This window comes from Silene latifolia, chromosome 9 (genome assembly GCF_048544455.1).
Source record: "Silene latifolia isolate original U9 population chromosome 9, ASM4854445v1, whole genome shotgun sequence".
NCBI classification, from domain to species: Eukaryota; Viridiplantae; Streptophyta; class Magnoliopsida; order Caryophyllales; family Caryophyllaceae; genus Silene; species Silene latifolia.
The window spans coordinates 201,173,629-201,179,628 of NC_133534.1; positions in this window are offsets into that span (position 1 = coordinate 201,173,629).

The following is a 6,000-nucleotide window of genomic DNA, read 5'->3' on the forward strand; positions in this document are numbered from 1 at the left end:
AACTCCGAGACAAATGCCAAGCTCGACTTACTCACAAAAAAATTTGAGAAGTTTCAAAGAAATCAAGTGCACCAAGCCGCGACCTCACATGGGCCACCCATGGAGGAAGTGGTTCAAGCTTCAAGTTGTGAGCTTTGTGGAGGGAGTGGTCATACATATGACTTGTGTGCCAACAATTACAATGGTGTCTACGAAGAGAATGTTCAAGAGGTTAACGCTTTTCAAAGCTTTAACAACAATTTAAGACCCACAAGACCACCTTTCAACAACCCAAACGTCTACAATCCAAATACCAATTTCTACCACCCCGGTTTAAGGAACCACCCAAACTTTAGCTATAAAAGTGCCAATGTTCAAAACCCACAACATCTTCAACCACAAGCCCCAACCAATCCACCCGGTTTTGCTCAACCAAGGGGAATATTCCCCAACCCAAGAACTAATCCCGGGAATCAAAACCAATGGCCAAACAACAATCAAAACCAAAATTATGGGAACCAACCACAAGGATACCAAGATTTTGGTGAAAATAAAAAAACCAAGGGTTTTACCAAGGGAATCAAGTGAACCAAGCAAACCAAGGATTTGGACAAGGGTATGTTCAAGGGTTTCAAGAACAAGGCCAAGGATCAAACTTCAACAACAATGGTCCTAGAGCTAACTTCCAAGGGGGACAAAACAAAAACCAAGGTTCCAATGCTCGGTATGACTATGGGTTCCCTCTACCCATAGCCAACCAACCTTATCAAGAACCCCAAGGTGAGCTCTTTCAAGTTGAGCTTTTGCAGATGATAAAGAACATGCAACTTCAACATAGTTAAGAGATGGCAAATTTTGCTAAGGCAACCCAACAAGAACAAGCAAACTTGAGGGCTACCTTCCTTAAGGACATGAGAGAGATGGAATCTAGGATGGATTCTCATGCTATGGCTAACCCTCAATGGCCACCCGGTGGTTTATTGGCCCAAGGACAAAGCTCCAAGGATGCCTCAAATAGACACCATGATCATGCGGTGGTGCTAAGGAGCGGTGTAGAGTTTGAGGACCTCTATAAGGACCTTGTGGTGGAAGTTGATGAAGACCCCAAGGGGAATGAGTTGGAAATGAATGGTGAAGAGGAAAGTTCACCCATTGAACCGTTGGGTAAAGCTAGTGAAGACAAGAAAGGGAAGAAAGCTTGTGAAGATTTGTCTAGAAGGGGAAGTCAAGTGGACAAGGATGTTGATGGATATGTGGAAGACCTCCCTTATGAGGAGGAAGCTATTGAAGAAGTACCTTTGCAACACTCTAAAAAGGTAACAAAGAATTCGGCTCCTCCAAAAGTACCTTCCAATTCTCAACTTGTTCCGAAAATTCCTTACCCTTCAAGAGCCATAAAGAGTAGGGAAAACCTTAAGTATGCCAAGTTTTGTGATATGCTTGAGAAACTTGAGGTTACCCTACCCTTTACGGAGGTGATTATGAACATGCCCGCCTACTCAAAATTTTTAAAAGATATTTTGACAAAGAAAAGAGTCTTGGGTGACTAAGAAATAGTGGCTATGGAAGAGGCATGTAGTTCTCATATCCTTAATAAAATGCCCACTAAGCTTGGTGACCAGGGAAGCTTTTCAATCCCATGTGTAGTTGGTGGTGTTCCCATATCTAGAGCTCTTTGTGATTTGGGAGCAAGTATGAGTGTTATTCCTTTAAAGGTTGCAAAGAAAATCGGCATTCAAAACCTTGCTCCCACTTCAATGACTCTCTAATTGGCGGATAGGTCCGTCAAGCACCCTATGGGGGTGCTTGAAGACGTACCCGTCAAGGTTGGAAAGCATTTAATTCCCGCCGATTTTGTTGTCCTTGATATTCCGGAGGATAGCCATACTCCCATCATCCTAGGTAGGCCATTTTTGGCTACCTGAGGAGTACTCATTGATGTGAAGAATGGGCGGCTAACCTTCCAAATTGAGGGCAACAACGTCGAATTTGACCTACCGAATTTGATGAAAGGACCAAAGATGGAAAGGTTGAGCACTATTGAATTGATAGATGAGGTAGTACATGAAGTAGCCCGTGAAGAAGAGGAGATGGAAGAGGTTTTTCAAATCTCCTTGCATGATGAGGCTATGAAGGAGGATCATGAAGTTGATGAGGAACTATTGAAGAAAGTGGAGGGTTTTCTCCCTCCAAAGGTACAACTCAAACCACTACCTCCCTCACTCAAGTATGTTTTCCTTATGAGGGGGAGGCTTACCCGGTGATCATAAATGCTAACCTAAGTGAGTCCCAAGAAAAGAAGCTTTTGCAAATCTTGAAAACTCATAGAGGGGAACTTGGGTATAGCATTGATGACATCAAGGGTTTAAGCCTGAGTTTGTGCATGCATAGAATTGTTTTGGAAGAGGGAAGTCAACCCAAGGTAGATGGTCTTAGGCGGATAAACCCTAAAATGGCCAAGGTGGTAAAAAATGAAGTGTTGAAATTACTAGAGGCCGGGATTATCTACCAAATAACCGATAGCAAATGGGTTAGTCCGGTTCACGTGGTACCAAAGAAAGGGGGGGGGGGGGGGTACAAATGGTTGAACAAGAGGATGGGACCACCTTACCTACTAGACCGGTGATTGGGTGGCGCATGTGTATTGACTATAGGAAGCTTAATGCCGCCACCCTTAAAGACCATTTCCCGATTCCCTTCATTGACCAAATGCTAGAGAGGCTCGCGGGCCATGCATACTATTGCTTTCTAGACGGTTACTCCGGGTTCTTCCAAGTTCCCATCCACCCGGATGACCAAGAGAAGACAACCTTCACTTGTCCAATATGAGTCTATGCTTATCGTAGGATGCCATTCAGGCTTTGCAATGCTCCCGACATATTTCAAAAGTGCATGATGGCAATCTTTTCGGACTTTCTAGAGAAAAGCATGGAAGTTTTCATGGACGACTTTAGTGTCCATGGGGACTCGTTTGATCATGGTCTTGAAAACTTGACTAATGTGTTGAAGCGATGTGAGGAGCACAACCTCGTCCTTAATTGAGAAAAATGCCATTTTATGGTAGAGAAAAGGGTTGTACTCGGTCACGTTGTCTAGTAGGGGTATTGAGGTTGATGGTGCTAAGGTTGCCGTTATAGAGAACTTATCACCCCCTTCCAATGTAAAGGGTATTATATAGGCGTTTCATTAAAGATTTTTCAAAAATAGCAAAACCATTGACCTCATTACTCCTCAAAGATTCCCCCTTTGTGTTTGATGAACCTTGTCTTGAAGCTTTTCATAGGTTGAAGGAAGCATTGGTCACGACCCCGATAATCCGTGCTCCGGATTGGAGCCTCCCTTTCGAGATTATGTGCGATGCTTCGGACTTCGCGGTTGGTGCGGTACTTGGGCAAGTGGTGGATAGGAAGCATCATGTGATTTATTACACAAGCAAGACCCTTGATCAAACACAATGTGGTTACGCTACAACCGAAAAGGAGATGTTAGCGATTGTTCATGCCGTTGAAAAATTTCGACAATACCTTGTTGAGTCTAAGGTGGTGGTTTACTCCGACCACACCACCTTGAGACAATTAATGGTTAAGAAAGATGCAAAGCCCCGACTCTTGAGATGGGTCCTACTTCTCCAAGAATTTGATTTAGAGATCAAGGATAAGGCCGGATCGGAAAATGTTGTAGCCGACCACCTATCAAGATTGACCGTTGAAGATCATGGGATACAAGACAAGAGTGGACCCATCAATGAGTGGTTACGGGATGATGGACTCATGGAATTTACCGTTAAAACACCTTGGTTTGCGGATCTTGCAAACTACATTGTGAGTGGTTTCTTACCGGATGAAATGGAACAAAGGGAAAGGCGGAAGTTGAGGAATGACGCCAAGAGATACTTTTGGAATGACCCACACTTGTTTCGCAAGTGCGGGGATGGAATGTTCCGGAGATGTGTTTCAAGAGAGGAGGGCTTGGAGATTGTCGACCGGGTTCACAATTCCGCCTATGGGGGACACTTGGCCACCTCTAGGACCATTGCCAAGATCCTCCAAGGTGGGTTTTATTGACCCTCCATGTTTAAGGACATTCACTACTTGGTTAAATCTTGTGATGCTTGCCAAAGGGTTGGGAACATTGGAAAGCGGAATGCAATGCCCTTGACTAACATATTGGAAATTGAGCTTTTTGATTGTTGGGGCATAGACTTCATGGGACCCTTCCCCAACTCTTGTGGAAACAAATATATCTTGGTCACGGTGGACTACGTGTCCAAATGGATTGAAGCGGTAGCCGCCCCCACCAATGATAGCAAGGCTGTGACGAAGCTTTTCAAGGGCACGATTTTCCCAAGGTTCGGAACTCCAAGAGTAGTCATAAGTGATGGCGGATCGCATTTCCGCAAAAGCACTTTCAAAGCTCTTATTGAAACACATGGAGTGCGGCATAAAACCGCCCTTGCCTACCACCCTCAAACTAGTGAGCAAGTGGAGGTTTCTAACCGCCAAATTAAAGCCATTTTGGAGAAAATCACAAACAAGAGCCGGAAGGGTTGGTCACAAAAGCTCCCGGATGTCTTATGGGCATTGAGAACCGCCTACAAGACACCCCTTCGCACCACCCCCTATAAGCTTGTGTACGGGAAAGCTTGTCATTTGCCGGTCGAGCTAGAACACAAGGCTTGGTGGGCTCTTAAGAAGATGAACTTTGACTTTGATGCCGCCGGAGAAGTGCGCTTTCTCCAAATGAATGAGCTTGAGGAGTTGAGATTGGAAGCTTATGAAAGCTCCAAAATCTATAAGGACCAAACGAAGAAATGACATGATGGCAAAATCATGAAGAAAGAGATAAGTGTTGGAGACCTTGTTCTCCTTTTCAACTCCAAGATCAAGGTGTTTCCGGGAAAGCTCAAATCAAGATGGTCGGGACCCTTTAAAGTGATGAAAATATTCCCCTATGGTTCTTTCGAGCTTTGGATTGAGGAAGGAGGAACCTTTAGGGTCAATGGTCAACGAATCAAGCGCTACTATGATGGTGACAACAAAGGACCGATTGAAGTGCTCTATCTCGGGGAACCCCTCCCCGAGGAGAGGGCGAATTGAACTCTTGAAAAGTGATTTGGTTTGGTGAAGTCCCTCAAGAACCACCACTTGTACATAGCATGCATTTTAGTTAGAAAATGAGAGAATTGGAAGGATCGTACTTGGCAAGATGGAGTTGGTGTTGAGGTTCGGAGAGAACTTGACCGACTTTGAGAGAGTTGATTCTTGAGATGTGCAACATTGATAAATTTTTTGATGCTTGAAACCATAAGTATTTCTAAGGGGATCTGAGCCTGTAGGCCGGTGGCCTGTCTATGACCGGATCATAACCCGCTGTAACTTTTGGGCAAAAATTCAAGTTAGCAAAGTGGAGAAAATGAGGAAGAGGGATCTCAGCCGGTCAACCGGCGGACGGTCAACTACCGGCTGAAAACCCGCTATAACTTTTGGGGTGCAATTTTGAAGAGGGACTCCCGGCCGGTCGGCCGGCAGCCGGCTCACCGGCTGAGAGTCATGGTGACGTGGCGGATTGGGTAGAATGACGAAGAAGGGACTCCCAGCCGGTAGGCCGGCAGCCGGCCCACCGGCCGAGAGTCACATTATTACTTAGAAAATTTTCGAAAAAAATGAGAAAGGGATCCAGGTCGGTCGACCGGCCGCCGGTCGCTCAACCGGCGCATAAACCGCTGTAAGATTTTGGAACCCCAGCCGGTCCACCGGCTGCTGGTCGCTGACCAGCCCAGACCCCTATCCGTGCTCCTTTATCTCTTCTCACCCACTCATTTCTTCCTCACTTTATAAAAATCACTCTCTCTCTCTTCAAACACTAACACACCTTCTTCATCTTCTCTTCACTTACTCATCCTCTAATCATCAAAAATATCATCTAATCCTCCTTTTTTTGTGATAAAACTTCCTTTTAACCAACACTCCAAACTCCATTTTTCATCATTAAAACACCAAAAAACTCAAAAAATCGTCACTT